The sequence below is a fragment of the Myxocyprinus asiaticus genome, chromosome 29 (genome assembly GCF_019703515.2).
Source record: "Myxocyprinus asiaticus isolate MX2 ecotype Aquarium Trade chromosome 29, UBuf_Myxa_2, whole genome shotgun sequence".
NCBI classification, from domain to species: domain Eukaryota; kingdom Metazoa; phylum Chordata; class Actinopteri; order Cypriniformes; family Catostomidae; genus Myxocyprinus; species Myxocyprinus asiaticus.
The window spans coordinates 41,079,279-41,100,201 of record NC_059372.1 but is presented as its reverse complement, the minus strand read 5'-3'; the positions used below and the strand labels follow the sequence as shown (position 1 = coordinate 41,100,201).

At 40.1% G+C, this 20,923-nt stretch overlaps 1 protein-coding gene across 3 annotated transcripts in view; it reads right to left on the bottom strand.

The window, feature by feature from the left end:
• The window catches only part of LOC127419749 (pleckstrin homology domain-containing family G member 1-like), a 96,312-nt gene that overhangs the window by 60,440 nt on the left and 14,949 nt on the right, over positions 1 to 20,923 (bottom strand). The gene's annotated exons all lie outside the window — the stretch shown is intronic.

The window sequence follows — 20,923 nt, the reverse complement described above, 5'->3', positions numbered from 1 at the left end:
TCAGTCTTGTGCATTGTCGGACGCTTAGCCTTTTAAAGTAAACTCTGTTGACCACAAGCGCATACGCATACGGATATGTTCAACACATGCACACTATTACCTCTTTGTGATACTCTTTAGTCAACGGCAGGCACTAGAACGCCAACGGCATGTACAGACGAAGACTGAAACTGGGATGCACGTACCGGCACGTGGAAAACCAAAGTATACATTGGCCTTTAGCAACAAGTAGCAAGATGCTAAAAACCACCTAAAACACATTAGCAACCACATAGAAAGACACTAAAACCACTCAAAACACTTTAGCATCAGCATAGCAATGCGCTAAAAACCACCCAGAACACCATAGCAACCCCACAGCAAAATGCTTAAAACCACTCAGAACACTTTAGCATCCACATAGCAACGCGCTAAAAACCACCCAGAACACCTTAGCATCCGCATAGCAAAACGCGTAAAACCACTTAGAACACTTTAGCATCCGCATAGCAATGTGCTTAAAACCACCCAGAACACCTTAGCAACCGCACAGAAAAATGCATAAAACCACTCACAACACCTAAACAACATCCTAGCATCTACATAGCAACACCCTGGCAACCACCCACAACACCCCCTGCATTGTGGCGGCTAGTTTAGCATGTGCAACAAACACCACTCACTTTTTTTTTTTTTTTTTTTTTGAGAAAATGTAAAGATATACTAACATTTAAAAACATACATAAACATATATACTTTTATGGGCATTTATTCTAGTTGGAGTGTTTTATAGTGTCAGGTTGTGTGTGATTCAGTCATATCTGAAACACACATAATGCTGCAGCCCACCAGTTGACAGTCACTAACCAGATCACTCCAAATGAATTTCCATGGGAGAACACACATGCACACAGATAAAGGCAAACACACGCATACACACACACACACACACACACACACACACACACACACACACACACACACACACGCACACACGCACACACTGAGTCTTTCATAAAAGAATAGGCCAGCACTGAAAGAGAGAGGCTTTAATGACCAGATTAAAGTGTAATGGAGACACTTTACTGTTTGTGTTAAAAGAAAGAGAACACTGTGACAGTGTGTGTGTGTGTGGTTCATGACTATCTATTAGTCTCACTAACACAATATTGCAAGACCATCCATTTAGACGCACCCTCTCCACACACACTCGCACAGGTGTGCACATACAATCAACTCACTGTAACATGGCAATTTTCCCTCTCCATTGACACAATGGGTCATTTACCTCTGTGGAGAGGAGTAAGTCATACACACTTCCATTGAAAAGTATGGACACACCTACTTATTCTTTATTGTTATTAATTTTTTTTTACATTTTTGAATAATAACATAATTGTTAACTATGAAATAACACAAATGTAACAGGAAATTATGAAGTGATGCTTTTTAAACAGTACTGAATGAGTTCATATGTATGCTGGACATTTAATGTCTGCTTTTGCTTCACTATCTGGTCAAATAATGAATAAATAAATAAATAAAATAAAATCCTACATCGGGACAAATGATATTGGTCTGCAAAACTAATTTTAAGCCTTTAGCATAAGTCTTTAAAAGGTTTTAAAAACCATGAGGAACATAAATTGCAAAGTGTTTCTGAAGTTTTGACTGGTAAATGGGAAAAGAGGGACAGACAGATAAAGATAAAGTCTTGGATTACAATATATTGTGGAATTTGCACCAAATGAAAGACACTCAAATTGCAACAATTTATTGCACTCTGAAAACAAAACCACATAAACAATTTCCAGGGAATTGAAAACTTTCGTTTTGTCTTGCATTCAGCCACATATCTCCCATTCTCAGCTGCCAGTTTAAAAAAAAAAAATCACTGTCATTATTCACTCAACACAGAGACGTCATTATCAAGGGCTCCAGAGGAAAGCCACATGATTGGCTTTTGCCTGTCTGGGCCAGCCTGTGATTGGCTCTATCCTGTACATGCCAAACTCACACACTGACCCACTTTCACTACACAAACACAAAATGAGATGCTGCAACCTACAAACTCACAAGTAAAAACATATCCACATACTGAACTATTGAACATGTAAGTTATTCATGTAACAAAATGCAGGATGGGAAAATGCAGGAAGCCCTGAACCGCAAGGTGAAAAAAATAAAAATAACGGTGAAAAAAAAAAAAAAAACAATAGTGTCTCGGTTCCTTCCTGAGCCTAAGTCTTACATTTTTTCTCTCTTCCTAGATTTTTTTTTCTTTCTTCTTATTTTTTTTTTTCTCTCTTCCAAAATGTTTTTTTTCTCTCTTCAAAAAAGATTTTTTTTTCTCTCTTCCTCATTCACAAAGCAGTCCGGTGTAAAATGATTTGCACAAACATACACAAATTTTGTTATGTTTTGGGGCACATTTTCTTCAAAAACAAAACTTGTCCACTGCGTCTTCAGTGGCTCTGATGCCGGGAGTACATGAAGACTCTTATGTTCACTTTTACAGCCTACAACAGAACATTTATGACGCTTACAATGTTGAGACATTATTCTTCTCAATGTAGCTGCTCCAACGCGGAAAAAAATGGCGGGCTTTGTGTAGATCACTCAGGGGAGGATCTATGATAATAGGATGGAGTCCATCACCAGTCGTGGGCGTGGCCTGCTCTAAAGTGACGTCACTTTAGAGCGGATACGAAAACCAGTCATTTTGAGATGCTGTTTTTGATTAATAGAAATATAAGAAAGAGGAGTGGGTGGACTTTTAACATTGTAGGGTGGTTGTGTACACACACTGCCGACTCACATTTATGTTCAAACACCATGTAAAAGTGAATTTTGCATAATAGGTCCCCTTTAAGGTACATTTTCATAGGTTACTAACGTTAAATAAATTCTATTAAGCATTTATAACATGTGAGGTTAAATGGCTCACTAGTTGGCAAGTATTGCATGAAAGTCACCCTTTTATGCATGTTATAATAACTACAAATAAATTATATGATGCATTTGTACATTAATTAATAGTCATTAATAAACCCCTTTATAAGCCCTTAATAAAGAGAACATTTATGTAAATATGTAAGTTTTATCGCTATGTTACAGCAGTTTCATGCAGGCTCAATGATTATTGTGGGTTTTGGTGGGTGGAGTTTGTACATTGTCCATGCCACTAATTTAACAACATTGGGGCTTTAGTGTAGATAAAATAGATGATTTCATACTCTTTACCCACATACGAACACAGTCTGAACTCATGTGCTGATTACAGTATTGTGAGAAACATGGACAATAGAAGCAGGCAAGCATGTATGTGTGTTTGTATAGAGAACGTGTCCAGTTCCAGAGAAAATCCAACTGTCAGATTGTCACGATTCACTGTTGTTTGCCTTGTGTTTTGCCCTGTCATCTGTTCCCCCTGGACTACACTTCCCATAATCCCCTGCCCCGATCACTTCCAGCTGTTCCCTATTGTTCTCACCTGTGTGTCATTTACCTCGTTTATCCCTGTATATATATTGCTCTGATGTCTATGTAACCTTTGTCAGTTGTTATATGTATATGTGTTTTGACCTGATGTTGACCAGTTCCAATGGTTGATGTTTCATTTGTTCCTGTGTTTTCCCCTCGTGGATGTTTTCTTTGTTCCTGTGTTTACTCCATTATTTTGTACTTTGTTTACTTATTTATTATTAAAGTTTGCTGCACTTAGATTCCGCTCTCGTGACCTCTTTCCTACATTACAGAACAACTGACCGCAAAAAATGTATCTAGTGGCATACTTCGTGCAACTGAGCAAGGCAGACTTATTTATAAGGGAGTACTCTCATTTCTAATCCACCGTTGCCGTCCACACAGGATTTGATGATGAAAACCTGAAATCCATTTACAGAATCGGACTCCCAACGGAATTGCTGGAGACCGGAGACTACACAAGGGAGGAATATGTAAGGTTAATCTTATAGACACTCGCTTCGGAGGATCCTCCTCTCTCAATCCCGGTTCCGGTTTCCGAGTCTTCCACGCCTGAGTCCGCTCCACTCCATGTCACAGCAAAGCCTGAGTCTGCTCCATGCCATGTCACAGCCACGCCTCAGCCTGCTCCATGCTATGTCACAGCATCACCTCAGCCTGCTCCATACCATGTCACAGCCAAACCTCAGCCTGCTCCATGCCATGTCACAGTCCAGCCTTCTGCGACTCATTGCTTCAAGCATTCTGTGGACCCTGTCACGGCCCTTATCTCCAAGTTGAATTATTCGCCACTGATATCGGTGTGTAGGGCCACGAAGACCCTTCTCCACAAACTGTTAGAGCCCACGCCTGCCACGGCCAATGAGCCAACGGCCACGCCTGCCACGGCCCATGAGCCAACGCCCACATCTGCCACGGCCAACAAGCCAACGCCCATGCCTGCCACAGCCAACGAGCCAAAGCCCACGCCTGTCATGGCCAATGAGCCAATGCCCATTCCTGCCACGGCCAACGAGCTGTCAGCCTTGTCCGTCCCAGAGCCTGCGTTGCCAGCCTTGTCCGTCCCAGAGCCAACATTGCCAGCCTTTTCCGTCCCAGAGCCCATGTTACCTACGTCGGCCTCCCGGAGGAGGAGGAGAAAGACTTCCGTTTCCAAGTCTCTGCCCATGCCCACGACCACAGAGGTCGTTCCTGAGTCTCGGTCCATGCCCACGACCACAGAGGTCGTTCCCGAGTCTCTGTCCATGCCCACGACCACAGAAATCGTTCCCGAGTCTCTGTCCATGCCCACGACCACAGAGGTCACTCTCGAGACTCTGCTCAACGAGCTGACACACATGAGTGTTACACACATGACTTGAACTACATTTGTTTGTTCATGAAACCTCTCTCACACACACACACACACACACACACTGTTGTTAGAGACACACCCTGTAAAGACAGCTGAGTCTGACTCTGAGTGTATATACAAACGTATGCACATGTGTAGATGTTTACATGCATGTATACACACACAGACATGTGTGATGCTCCTGTTCTACCCACTCCATACAGGACTGGGATCTCCGGCATGGGAGGCTAAAGGCTACAGCCCCTAGCGTCAGTCGCTAGTGCACCTCTTGAGGTCAGGAGAGTGAGGTTTATACACATTGCACAGCTATCTATCAGCTGGCTCCCATTACACTCACCCCCCTAAACCTCACTCCCATCCGGGTCACGGCACCATTGTGATGCTACTGTTCTACTCGCTCCATACGGGACTTGCACAGCTATCTATCAGCTGGCTCCCGTTACACATGCAAACAAACACGAGGCATGGCATGTGCTGCTGAATTATGAAAGTTACAGAGAGCTCTTTTAGAAGCTATGGGGAAACTGCAAACCAAGCAATGCTGTAAGGAGAAAACAAAAAGATGTGTGTGTGTATGTGTGTGTGTGTGTGTGTGTGTGTGTGTGTGTGTGTGTGTGTGTGTGTGTTGTAAATGTAAAGACATTTGTATAATATCATGTTCACTTTGATCACTACAACAAAAGCCATTAGCGCACTAAGCCTTTAGTTTATTTACTAGAGCATTCTGTGTATAATTCACCAGATTAAATTACAGCTAATTCGGATACACAGTGTACTTTTGTTATATTTACGCTTTGATCTGTGGAAGTAGTTGTGTATATTGAAGCTGCAGCCTGGTCTCACAGAATCACGTTACAATACCGACATTTTTGCAAAATTATTTTTATGTGGCTTGTTCACTTTGCAGCAGTTTCCTGGTGAAATGAACACTAGAGGCGCTATAACAACAATTATTTTTATTCACTTTCACACAAACCATGAAAATGGCAGATAATCAATTCATAAACATTTCACTCTGTTCCTCACACAATGCTATCTTATGACATATAAACACTTTTGTACGGTGATACATTTTAACATTTGGATTACATAACCAACTACATTTCATAAGCTTGTTGAAGTGTGATCAATTTGCATAGTAACTCAACTGATAGAGTGCTGCACTTGCTATGCAAATGACCGGGGTACGAGTCCTGAAGAGCACATCGAGTTGTCACATGAGCCAAAATTAGCTTTGGTTTAAGGTTTAGGGTAGAGAGATCGTTTTTTATTTATTTATTTAAAACTTGATAGAGCAGTAACCTTAAAAATTATTTGTTTGGGAGAACATTTAATGCGCTTTTAGGACCACACAGTGGACATTTCACCTCGGAACTGCCACAATATGTGTAATAAACCACATAATGTAATTTAGCTAAAAATGCCACCATAGTTACGTAATTTTCATCTGAAAATATTTGTGACATCTTCATACATGTTTTCTAATAGAGGTTAAAAAATATACAGCCCCTGTATGAGCCATCTTTTTATTTACAGCAAAAATATCTATGTTGTCATATATTCTGTACCATTGCTGTGATATTAAATTACTCATACTATAGTACTATACTATGTTCAGGCTAACATTTTAGTCAATGCCAGAGTGAAACAAAACAGCCTCTTTCCATTCTTCAATAACTAGTATTAGTTCTAAGTAATCTTGTTGTGGCCATTGCTATGTGGTTGCTAAAGTGTTCTGAGTGGTTGCTAGGGCCTTGTTAGGTGGTTGCTAGGGTGTTCTGAATGGTTGCTTGGTGGTTGTTCACTGGCCCAAGTCAAAAGAGCCCACCCCCAAGTCTCTATGATATTCTGGTCTTTAGATATGACTCGGGGTCCCTCTTTCAATAGCCACTTTTCCACTATCGGGCCAGTGCGAGACAGGGCTATCAACTGGCCTGCCGGGGCCAATAGCTTTGGACCTTGAGCAAGCCCCGCAGTGTTGCCCTAAAACCCGCCCTGGTGCCAGCATCTGAGGTATCATGTTATCTAGTTATCTAGAATATCAAGTTGATATCGTACTGTATGTAAACATTAGCTAGCTAGCAAGATAAGTTAGCTTTGACAACTCACCGACCGTAACTGCCATGATGTCCTGAGTGGTCTCTCCACTAACAGTGGGACGATGTCAAAGCACACTGTCCATGATCTCGAACCATGATCTTTGGGCACCACTTTGTCCATGTTGCATTATATGACAGTGTATACTTGAATGAGCCTTATGAACCTTTATGTAAGACTTAAGTAGCTTCTATGTAGGTCTTAAGGCCCGGTATACTCATGGCGGAGTTCTTTTTCGTTCTTTGATCAGAGCCAAAACAAAGTTCAAAACAGCTTAGCAATGACATACTGTTTGCAAACATTCAGACACCAGCCACACCTCTTGGGGAGGCGTTTAGAGAAGCATTTAAATGAGGACATACAAGAATATATGTAAAACATTAACTAATGTGACATTAAAATTTGCTGTCAATGACTTCATGCCTCATTTTATTAGTAGAATTCACATGTGATCAGTAAAATGAGCCATTTTAACCACATGATGATGATTTAAAGTAATATATATGCAGTATATTATGTGTAATTTGTCATGTTTATATCCTGCATTCATGGCGCTAATGCGCTAACAAGCTATACGGGTCCATTATATTCACCAGTACCAATTTTGATATTTTATTTTATGATGACACTGATACTACTACAAAAGAAAGAGTGTTAATGAGCAGAATACAGACAAATACGTTTTAAGTAGTTTGTGCAGATGTGTGAACGTTTTCGGCTTCAGACAGCACATGAGTCACTAAGTATATCAAACAACCGAGTGAATGGGCACTTGAGAGTATTTGAGTAGATTTGATTCCTTTTGTAGACTAATTAAACAAAACAAATCACACGACATGTTTTTAGAAAATGTCTCTACAAACAATCGCACAGATTTAGGTAAGTTTGCACCAGCTCGCTAATAACTCTACACGCTGGTGTGTTCATGTTGACTGATCTTAACTGACTGAACAACATAAGGGGAATTAGCTGTCGGCCTCAAAAAAGGTGGAGCTCCAGGTCAAACATATCGATGACGTGGACCAATGGCAGTAATAATGTGTTAAGCAGCTGGTAAGAAGTTTTCCTGAAAGTTTGGGCTGGCGAGCTGTTACGAACTACTGAAACAAACTCAAAAACACCTTAGTTTTGGCCAGATTTTGTTCGAAATGATGTCACACCTGTTCGTATTCATTCGTTATTTTGTATGAAGTATACCGGGGACTTTACGGTCAAAGGCTGGCTTATACACACACACACAGGCATCCACCCTCTCAGTGAAAGACAGATAGAGAATGAAGAAAGGGGGTAAGAGTGAAGGGGAGGGGGTGTAAAATGCAGATTAAGCCCCTGTCTCCCCCCTTCTGAGCTCTACTGCTGGGAGACTCAAACATGACATAATTCAGAGCAGACTGAAGGACAAAGGCCTCTCGCTCTCTCTCTCTCTCTCTCTCTCTCTCTCTCACACACACACACACACACATTCTCTGTCTTTCTCGGCCACTAGAAACACTATCAGACAGACAAAATCAAATAGTTCTCCCCCAGCAGCTCTCCTCATATGAATGGTGCACGTTTTACAGTTACACACACAAACAAACACATTCAGACATTTGAAGGAGTTCAGGGCGGGCGTCCTCTTAATGCAGAAATTTTACAGATTACGAAGTCCTAAAACTGAAGTCTGAAGTCATTTGTGTGTGTATTTATAGCTGGTGGTCAATAAAAGTTTTAAATATGCACTTTGTGTTGAAGTTGAGCCAGCTGTGAGGTAAGCGATACGGTTGAATGGTGCCTGCGGCCAGTGTGTAACGGGTAAACCTAAATTAACTTTATACAACAAACTAGTGGTTGCCTGATATGGGGTTTCAATGGATTGTCGACGATATTATGCCAATTTTTACTACTGTTAGTTCCGATCCTCTAATTATATTAGCCAATATGCTGATATTTAGTATAACAGCACTGAGACACTTCAAGGTTTGTCACTCATCTAGTTTGTGCTCATGGCATTACAGACAGGCTGTCAGTCTGTGTGTTGCTCTGCAGCTTGCATCAGTGTATCCTGCTTTGGCTTCATTTTGGAACTATTTGTAAGCGAAACACACAAAATTGTCAATTTTTTTTTGGTGAATGATATGCCTCTTACATACATATTATACATGCTATTTGTTCCTCAAGGTGGTTACGTTGTTTCAGTGATTGTTTTGATTTATATTTGACATTGCTATTTGATGAAGAACCAATGTGGAAGTATACTATAGCAAGTACAACACATGACCAGCATGATATGGATATTAACACTTGGGTGTACTTCTGAAATTCTGTAAGTTGTTAATCTATTTAGACTCAATAAGTGCCTGAGAAAATACACTGGTGGCCAAAAGTTTGGAATAATGTACAGATGTTGCTGTTTCGGAAGGAAATTGTTACTTTAATTCACCAAAGTGGCATTCAACTGATCACAAAGTATAGTCAGGACATCACTGATGTTAAAAACAGCACCATCACTATTTGAAAAAAGTCATTTTTGATCAAATCTGTTCCAGCAGCCATCACTCCAACACCTTATCCTTGAGTAATCGTGCTAAATTGCTAATTTCGTACTAGAAAATCACTTGCCATTATATCAAACACTGCTGAAAGATATTTGGTTTGTTAAATGAAGCTTAACATTATCTTTGTGTTTATTTTTGAGTTGCCACAGTATGCAATAGACTGGCATGTCTTAAAGTCAATATTAGGTCAAAAATGTCAAAAAAGAAATAGCTTTCTCTAGAAACTCGTCAGTCAATCATTGTTTTGAGGAATGAAGGCTATACAATGCTTGAAATTGCCAAAAAAACTGAAGATTTCACACAAAGGTGTACACTACAGTCTTCAAAGACAAAGGACAACTGGCTCTAACAAGGACAGAAAGAGATGTGGAAGGCCAGATGTACAACTAAACAAGAGGATAAGTACATCCGAGTCTCTAGTTTGAGAAATAGACGCCTCACACTTCCTCAGCTGACAGCTTCATTGAATTCTACCCACTCAACACTAGTTTCATGTACAACAGTAAAGAGAAGACTCAGGGGTGCAGGCCTTAAGGGAAGAATTGCAAAGAAAAAGCCACTTTGAAACAGATTAACAAAAAGAAAAGGTTAGAGTGGGCAAAGAAACACAGACATTGGACAACTGATAATTGGAAAAGAGTGTTATGGATCTTAACCCCATTGAGCTTTTGTGGGATCAGCTAGACTGTAAGGTGCATGAGAAGTGCCCGACAAGACAGCCACATCTATGGCAAGTGCTACAGGAAGCGTGGGGTGAAATGTCACCTGAGTATCTGGACAAACTGACAGCTAGAATGTCAAGGATCTGCAAAGCTGTCATTGCTGCATGTGGAGGATTTTTTGATGAGAACTCTTTGAAGTAGTGTTTTAAGTTCTGAACATTTTTTTTCAAATTGTAATAGTGATTTTTCACATTATTAATGTCCTGACTATACATTTGAATGCCACTTTGGTGAATAAAAGTACCAATTTCTTTCCATAATCCCATTATTTTTATTGTCAGGCAGGTGAAAATTGTAAGTCTGATCACTTAGAAAAGTAATTCCACACCTCTCCTCAACAAGCTTCACCATTTTTCATTTATGTCCATAGCAGAAATAGTGCAGATTTATGTACCAAAGTTTAATACTAAGGGGTTATCCCTAAAAAGCATGAGCATTAAGTAAAAGTGATTGTTGCCTTAGAAACACCACTAATTAACACAGCCACACAAACATGTAATCCCACCAGTCGTGCACAACTGCACAGAGATAAATGCACACTGAAATAGTCTGCGGTGTGTGTTAGCTGCAGTCTGCGGTCCATCAGTCATATAACTGTAGACTGTGTGCACACTTCTGCCCAGTCATTATGCACAATAAGCAGTTCTTGCCACACATACTGTACAGTGAACATACAGTACATAATCATACCCAAACACACACTCATATATATGCCAAACACTCAAACGTGGGTGTGAATGGCTCATGGTCTTGCATAACATAGTCACTTGAATGTGACTATGGACATGAATGATCAAATGTGTCAAGTGTGCAATTGTTTAAATTTACGCAATGATCTAGTGTGAAGTGTACAAAGGATTAAACTCTACCTAATGTTACAACACATGTCCACCTACAGAGAATGTGAGCTATTGAGGTATGTGTGTGGATTCTTTCTTCAAGGCTGGGCAGTGAACTGTGCTCCATTGCGAGAGGAAACTCTTGCAGGAACTAAAATGTCAATATGAAATGCTTTTTGCAATCTGACGTATACGTAATCTGGCATATTTCTGAGTGAAACAGGATATTCAACTAGAAAAAATGTAGAGTGGAACTGTATTTTTTGGGAAATGATTGGATCGTGAAAAGTGGGCATAAAATACCAAAACAGAGCCAGGTGATTGGAAGGGTAAAAGAAAAAGGAATTCGTGACTACAACCAAACAGGAAAGTCGTTTCGTAGGTGGGTCAAGTTATTACATTTTGATAAAAAATTATGAAGACAAACAACTTTTTTTATTTTTTTAAATAACATGCACTGATGAATTGTTTACAATAAGACCACCCTTGTATAAAATAAGTGCACTTAAGTGTATTGAATGTACAGTACACTTGAAATCCTAAAAGTATTTTTTAATAAGTATAAGTGCCGTTTGACTAATTGAAAGAACTAGTCCCCACAAGGGATGCCACTGTCATGGTCCTGTCACTCTGTCAGTCTGGGTTTTTGACTGACAGGACCATGGCATCATTGTCCCATGTCTGTCTTGTGTTTTGTTGTCTGTCTTTGTGTGAGCACATGGTTTTGGTTGTATTCGCTGCCATGTGCTCTTCAGTCCGTCTTGTTTCATGTCGGGAGCATGGTGTCTGGATCAGGTCTTTCTGTCTGGTTCGGTTTCGATCTGTGTTGGGATCCGGACACTTGTGCTCCATGTCTGTCTGTTATTGACGTGGGTGCATCGCGCTTATGTCATCTTGGCAGCGTGCACTTGCGTCAGTAGTTTGTCTGGATCTCGTGAATGCTCACGTTGCGTGCCCGGGTCACGAGCTGTCTTCATGTTGTGCTGAGGTTCAGTCACTTCGGTCTAAGGTGTCAAGTGTGTGGCCGAACTCTCACACAGGTGTCCTGTCTTGTTTTTGTCGCCTGTTGCGTGCATCACGTGGCATTTGCCTCATGTGTGAGAATGCATGGCATCGCTTTGTTTGGCTTTGCTACGCATTTTCTCATCTTGTTTGCTGGTTGACATGGGCGTATATTGCCTTATTGTCTTGGCGATGTGTGCTCATGCCATTCGGGTGTTTTGTTGTCTTGTGAGAGCACGTGGCTTTGTTTTGTTTCTATAACACCACATGTCTCTCTGTCTTACGTCATACCCCACCTGCTTGTTTGCCCATTATTAGTTCATTAGTCACACCTGCCCTGTCTTGTTAACCCATTTGATTTCTCTCCCTATTTTAGTCTCCTCGTGTTTGCTGTCCAGGGCCTGTTCATCTTGTTTGCAGTCTTGTGTTTGTTCCAGTGGTCGTGTGTGTTGGTTGGTCAAGTTTGTCAGTCGGTTTATTCCTCCATCTCTACCTGGTCCGGTTGGTCCTGTCTCCAGTTTCCCCTGCCCCAGCCTGGATTATTTAGGTTGTTTATGTTTGTTTTCCCCCTTGTGGGAGTTTTGGTTGAGTTTTTTCCCGTTTTTGTATTTTATAAATTCCCTTTTATTTCTTCAACTCTGTGCCTGGGTCCTGTCTCTGCATTCCGTGACAGCCACAATTAAAAACCGTGAAAGGCTTTATTTACACGTGGCAAAAATCTTATATATAATGCATAAATATATAATATAAAATAGTTTTTCATAAGATTTTGTAAGCCTAAATGGGAAAACCTTTGTGCCTGTGTGGGTACTGGAGCTGTTGCTATGGTTGCGGATGGTGGCTGCGTGGTGCTTTAATGATCAGGTGTCGCAAACTAAACGTGAACTTTTAATTCACATGAAACTGAAGCTTAAACACACAAATTCCAAAATATAACAGAGGAATTCGATCTACTAGTGACTTAAATCAGCTTTTTGACAGCATTTAAATGACTGACTAAAGACGACGGATGTAAAACGAGCAGACAGAAGTCATACAGTAGAAAGAAACATATCCTACAAATTGGACAGGATGCTCCACTAGTCCTCCAACAACAAGCTAGTAAGTTTAATATTTGTAGCTGTGGTGATTTTAAAGTAATGAATTAAAGATACCACTTTTTGTAATGTTTAAGCATGCTGACTGTAATGATGAGTCAACGGAGATGAGATCCACGTGCAGCTTTAATAACAATAAACGTAGTAATACAGCTAGGCAGGGGTCAATCACCAGCAACAGTAATATCCAAGGTAATCCAGAGAGGTAGCAAGAGGTCAGGGCAGGCGGCAGACAATCACAGGTTATATCCAGGTAAACAAGGCAGTAATAGTAGGCAGGCAGCAATGGGTCAAAACAGGGTAAACAGTACAGGATCATACACAGGAAATACAATAAACTAAGAGAACGCTCAGAATTGTCAGCCAGGACAAAACAGACTTCACAATGATAGCGAGTGAGAGTGAGACTTAAATAGCTGAGTAGATGAGGAAAAGGTGAGCAGGTAATCAGTGCCAGGTACGGGGATTATGGGAAATGGAGTTCAGAGTGTAAAAGTCAATATTCAGGGGATGGAGCCCTCAGGTGGTGAGTGGGAGGAACTACAGAGGCGGGATTCGTGACACTGACAGGGCGCGGTGCATTGCGTATAGTTACTATCAGCGAGTAAACTTGAAAAGTTGCGTCTTAAATTGTCCTCATTATTTTAAGCATTGCTTCTGTACAAATTCACCGCATTCAACCATAAATGTCCCTTTTAGTCATGATCAGACTTTAAATTGCCTGCTGTAAGCAATGTTCCCATTATTATGCATAGTCCAAAGATTTATTTGTCAGATGCGGTGGACAATATTTTTATAGGGACTCTTGCCGATTCTTTATGTTGGGGTGTCTAACAGACAACGGATTGCTTTAATAAACTTATGCAGGAGAAAAAACTGCTGGATGCCATGAACTACATGTTGCACACCCACAGTAATCTTACGTGTACACTTTTGAAGCACCCTGGTTACACTGAAGCACATCACTGAGCTCGGGATGTGCATGAGCGGTGTCGTGCCCTAGATTGGAGTGTCTCTTATTACCTCCTATTTTTTTCTTTTTTTTATGTGTGTGTGTGTGTATTTATCAGTTTTCTTATTATAGGTCTTCCCTTAGTGTCCACATATCCCCCAGAAATACGTCCACTTAGGCTGCCAGCATCCATGGCCACGGAGGCCGTTCCCCAGTTGCTGCCAGCACTCACAGCCATGGAGGCCATTCCCTGCCACTGCCAGCGCTCCCGGTCATGGAGGACGCCACCCAGCCTGACCCTTTGCCAGCAGCCTCTATCTAAGATTTCCAGTCCCTAATGGCTGCTGGCCTGCTTGATCTTATCCAATTCCCTGTCCAGCGGCTGCAGCCCAGTCTGCCGCAGTCATCCATAGTCCATAGGCTGCCATGGACCTCACCCACTACTCTTCTGTCCAAGTCTCTGTGGTTGCTCCCCAGTCTATCCAGCCTTCTGTGACTGTTTCTCTGCCCTCCAAGGCTTTCACGGCCCCACCCTCCGAGTCTTTCATGGTCTTCCACATCTCTGCCCGCTCCTCCAGTGGCTCTGCCCACTCCTCCAGTGTCTCCACCCACTCCTCCTCCTGCGGCTCCACCAGCTCCTCCTCCTGCAGCTCCGCCCCTGAGTCTCTGCCTCCTGAGACTCCATTCCCTGTTCCACAGCCCAGGCCTCCTCCAAGGCCTCCGGACCCCGCTCCCTTCCTGGAGCCAACTCCCTGGCCTCCGGACCCCACTCCCTTTCTGGAGCCACCACCCAAACAGCCGGACTCCGCTCCCTTCCTAGAACCACCTTGCTGGCCACCGGACCCCTCTCCCTTCCTGAAGCCACTTCCCTGGTCACTGGCTCTGCCATGAACTATTAGCATTTTCTTTTTTTTTTTTTTGGGCTTCAGGAGCCGCCCTTTAATGGGCAGACTCTTATATTGAAAGTTCCTTTGTTTCCCTCCATTGTCTCTGTCTTCAGTTCCTGCCCAAATTGTATCACAGGTGTTCCTCGTCATCTTGTTAGCCCTTGTGTGTATAAATGCCCTCTTGTTCCTTGTTCTTTTGTCAGTTCTTGTTTGTATGTAGAGTATTGTATGCCAGTATACTGCTTGTTGTGTTTATGTTTACCTTCTTCATTGATTTACCTCCTTCTTCTGTTTGTTATCCATTAAAAGAGCTGCATTTGGATCCTCTGTCTTGCCTCATCCCTACACAAACCGTGACAGTTATATGATATGCATTTTTTGCATCAATGCTGTCACATAATAAGAAAATATGCAAATAATCATAAAACCGGTTAACCCAGATTTTTTTTTCAGATGGTAAACTAACCGTCAAAAACTCACACCGCGATATCCCTAGTCCACACATACAGTTGTGCTCAAAATTTTGCATACCCTGGCAGAAATTGTGAAATTTTGGCATTGATTTTGAAAAATACCCTTTTATTTAAGGGTAGTGATCATATGAAGCCATTTATTATCACATAGTTGTTTGGCTCCTTTTTAAATCATAATGATAACAGAAATCACCCAAATGGCCCTGATCAAAAGTTTACATACCCTTGAATGTTTGGCCTTGTTACAGACACACAAGGTGACACACACAGGTTTAAATGGCAATTAAAGTTTAATTTCCCACACCTGTGGCTTTTTAAATTGCAATTAGTGTCTGTGTATAAATAGTCAATGAGTTTGTTAGCTTTCATGTGGATGCACTGAGCAGGCTAGATACTGAGCCATGGGGAGCAGAAAAGAACTGTCAAAAGACCTACGTAACAAGGTAATGGAACTTTATAAAGTTGGAAAAGGATATAAAAAGATATCCAAAGCCTTGAAAATGCCAGTCAGTACTGTTCAATCACTTATTAAGAAGTGGAAAATTTGGGGATCTCTTGTTACCAAGCCAAGGTCAGGTAGACAAAGTAAGATTTCAGCCACAACTGCCAGAAGAATTGTTCGGGATACAAAGAAAAACCCACAGGTAACCTCAGGAGAAATACAGGCTGCTCTGGAAAAAGACGGTGTGGTTGTTTCAAGGAGCACAATACGACAATACTTGAACAAAAATGAGCTGCATGGTCGAGTTGCCAGAAAGAAGCCTTTACTGCGCCAATGCCACTAAAAAGCCCGGTTACAATATGCCCAACAACACCTTGACATGCCTCACAGCTTCTGGCACACTGTAATTTGGAGTGACGAGACCAAAATGGAGCTTTATGGTCACAACCATAAGCGTTATGTTTGGAGAGGGGTCAACATGGCCTATAGTGAAAAGAATACCATCCCCACTGTGAAGCATGGTGGTGGCTCACTGATGTTTTGGGGGGGTGTGAGCTCTAAAGGCACGGGGAATCTTGTGAAAATTGATGGCAAGATGAATGCAGCATGTTATCAGAAAATACTGGCAGACAATTTGCATTCTTCTGCAAGAAAGCTGCACATGGGACGCTCTTGGACATTCCAGAACGACAATAACCCTAAGCACAAGGCCAAGTTGACCCTCCAGTGGTTACAGCAGAAAAAGGTGAAGGTTCTGGAGTGGCCATCACAGTCTCCTGACCTTAATACCATCGAGTCACTCTGGGGAGATCTTAAACGTGCGGTTCATGCAAGACGACCAAAGACTTTGCATGACCTGGAGGCATTTTTCCTAGACGAATGGGCAGCTATAATACCTGCAAGAATTTGGGGCCTCATAGACAACTATTACAAAAGACTGCACGCTGTCATTGATGCTAAAGGGGGCAATAAACAGTATTAAGAACTAAGGGTATGCAGACTTTTGAACAGGGATCATTTAATTTTTTTTTCTTTGTTGCCATGTTTTGTTTTATGATTGTGCCATTCTGTTATAACCTACAGTTGAATATGAATCCTATAAGAAATAAAAGAAATGTGTTTTGCCTGCTCACTCATGTTTTCTTTAAAAATGGTACATATATTACTAATTCTCCAAGGGTATGCAAACGTTTGAGCACAACTGTAGGTTGCATATACATTGCAATGGGCATTAAATCTCTTAAACTCTCCACCACCACAATATTTATCTGCCGGTACACTGTGGCTATCCGCTTTATTACAGCAGTCGTGAAGCCGCATTTATGATTTGCGTCAGGGCGGCAATACCAGCGTCAAGCGCCGCTTTGAACTCACCATGAAAAGCACTTGCAGTTCTTATTCTGCGTTTTGGTAATAGTTAAGATTTGGTGTGCATCTGTGGTAATTAAAATGCACCTTACATAGGCTGAAAAATACTTGATGTCCAATCTGGGCTTGTTTTGTACATCAAATATCATTAGCTTTTCCCCATCATTTTATCACTGACACTGAAGCGCTGTTGTGTGTGTGTTGTGTGTGTGACAGTGAAATGACTCCGGGTGGACACATTACAAAAGTTCCACAATTTAAACCAGTGTTTATGCTGGTTTATGCTGTTATAACGGTAAATCGCAATTAAGGTAAATTAATGCATTAAACCTTTTTAATTAATCGTATGCTTTAACGCATTAATTCTGACAGCTCTAATATGTATACTTTCAGATAATATAATTAAAAATTAATTAAAAGGATACTGTAGGTAAGTGTCTTAACATAATTAAGCACACTCAGTGCACCTAAGTGTCACCTTTGAGACTATGTCAACTACCTTTTAAACCAATACGTTTTTAAATGTTTAGTGTACTTTAAAGAAGAATAATTAATTTGATTTATTGCCTAACATACTAAAGTACATTTAAACAAAAGTATACTTGATTACTATTTCATCTTAAGTGTGTTACTTGAAATTACATTTAAAGTCAATACATTTTAAAAAGTTCTTCTGTATGTTTTCAAGAACATTGAAGGACATTATTTCATAGCATAGATTTAGTGAATTTAGCTTTTTCTTTAAAAAAGAATATTTTTCATGTCAAATTTAGTGTGAGACTAACAGTTAGGCCTACAATTGAAATCAATACATTTTAAAATGTTTTTCAGTGTGCTTTCCATTGTAAACAAGGTACATCCAACATTATACATTAAATGTTAGTTTTAAATTATACATTTAATATTAAAGTAAATTTAAAAACAAACTAAATATCACTTAAATACAGTGAAGTTGCAACAAATTGTTCAAAATCATTAAGTACATACTGAAGTTTGTACTTTGAAAGTATATATTTTCATTGTAAGTACTCTTTTTAAAAGTATGCGTTAGTGTACTTTTTTTTTCCACAAGGGCAGGAATGTGCATTAAGAAAGTAAATAGTGTCCATTTAGATTTTTTGTTGAATTTAAAAGATAAGTAGAATTATTATGAGAGTTTTATACAAGAGTTTTGTTTTCTTTCTTTAGAAAACATTAGCATTGGCAGAACTTAATAATATGCTGTCATCATATGTGAATTAATGCAAAAAAATAAAATAAAATTAGTATTAACATGAATTGCAGTTAGACAGCTGAGAGTAACTCATGGACTTCATTTACAAAACATAAGCAGAACAAATATCTGTGTAAAACGTTCGTAAAACCATTCTTACGTAAATTGTGGTATTCAATTCCATGTGGCAGTTTACTTAAGCATGATTTTACAAACGATTTACGCAGACATTCAGCTTTCTGCTCATGTTTCATAAATAGGCCAATATTAATTTATTTTTTGGTCCATATAATTGGAACAAAAGGGACAAAATGTCCCAGATTTAAAACTTTGAGTTCAAAATGATCATCTAATCTTTAGGAGCCTCTGTTCAAATAATGAAAATCCTTTAACAGTGCTTTAAAACAAACATGGCCTCAAAGAGTGTGACAGTATGCAAATTAATTTCATGTATGAGTTACTGAAAGATTTACATACGCATTATATAAATGTGCTTTTTTACTTTGCAATGCCTTTTCATCTCCAACTTTTTGGTGAAACTTGCATGGATTCATTATAAATGAAGTCTAAAACACATGCAAACACAAACTAATTGATGATATATCACATTTACCTTGAGACTTCAAAGACAGAAAAAAAAAAAAAACTCTGATCAATGACAATGAAAAGAACAGAAAAGAATACACACAATTGCACAAAGCTCTCATGGTCTTGATATCTCCCTGACGATGTGTGTTTTGCTGTGAAGAGCTCCGTGTCCATAACCAATGGGATTAATTCTCTCAAGCCTGACTGCACGAGACTGGCTGCACACACACTCGCACAAGGAACAGAAGTTCTATTCTGGTCGCTAAAACATGTTGGAACTCTACCACGGGTTCAACAGAGCTGGAATGCCTGTAACGGATTCATTACATGCCAAAAACATTCCCAGAGCAACTCCAAACTTCTCTCTTACTTGGCTTCTTAAGATCCTGAGAGATACATTTCTTGCTTTCTTATCTCTCTATCAGAAATCTCTTTAATGACTCAATGTAATCACATCTCTATAAAAAGCTCTTCCTTGCCCATTTCCTGTAATCAAACCCACCTGTTATCTCTCGTTCTCAGTTATCAAACCAACCGAAAGTACAGATGATCTTATTCTAGAATGTTCTACAAGTTTGGCTGATTGATTCTAGAATGCAAATATGGTGGAAAATAGAACAAAGAACAATACAACAAGCGGAAAACTCACTGACACAATGCTAGTGTGGTTGTCAGGTTATCACTATGCTGAGGAAAATATGTTTTCACTGTTATTTGTGCTTTGCTATGTGGTTGCTAGGTAATTCTGGGTGGTTGCTAGGTGGTTGCTGACAGGACCAAGTTGAAAAAGCCAACCCCCAAGACTCTTATATGCTGGTTTGTAGATATGACCCAGGTCCCTCTTTCCAAGCAAGTTTATTGGATTCTTTTAGTCGGCATGCAAAAATCATAAATAAAATTACTTAAATAGTATTTACACACCTCTTCTCAACAAGCCACATGATTTCAGGTATTATTCATGTCTATAGTGCAAACGGTGCTGGATGAATTAAGCACCAAAGTTAAATACTTATTGAAGTATAAGCAATAGTAATAGTGATAGTAATAACTTTGTGATGTCTGTACGAGTTATTTCATACTTTTCCCATACTGTTTTAGATGCAGACAGACCTCATATGTGCTAAAACAGGTCAAATAAATTAAAAAGACGATCTGACGACTCTGACTGCAGTCTAAGGAAAATCTTAAATATCAATTTATCAACTACAAAAACTCTTACAGTATATACGGGACAAAGACAGACCCATACACACAAAAACATACTCTTGATGGATGACTGATCATAGATCAGGGTTTCTATAATGATTTATGCAGTCATCTGCAAAGCAGTGCTGTCCAGTACGACATCTGAACTATGTTTGCCCTGTCTAGAGGTACATTTCTTTTATTTTTCTGTTTCGGTTCCCAGACAGCAGTTGTGTGATGCTATTAACATGTCAGATTTACTTTCGCACTCCCTCGTATAATATAACATACTTATGGTTTGTTACACATTTATAACATAGTCCACATTGAAAGACAATTTATTAATTGCACATTTATAACAACCAATTTTAGACAGGTTGGTAGGAAGATCCATTAGATAACTAAATGCGATGAAAGGACTATGACATGACAAAAGGAGTTATCCTGCATGAATGCACACACTAATATACACAAACATGCACGTATACTAGGGTGAGAGTCCGCTTGTGACCCACTGCCCCAGTGCTGCCCACCGATTAGATTGCACTGAGACGGATTTGGTACAGAGAAACCTAAAGCTGACCTTTATACACAGCACACATTTATAACCCTAACACATGCACAAATGCACATGGGTAGTTGATGTCCATGCACTCTTTTTTTTATCAACATCAAAATTTTAGCTTAAATTGTATATGAATG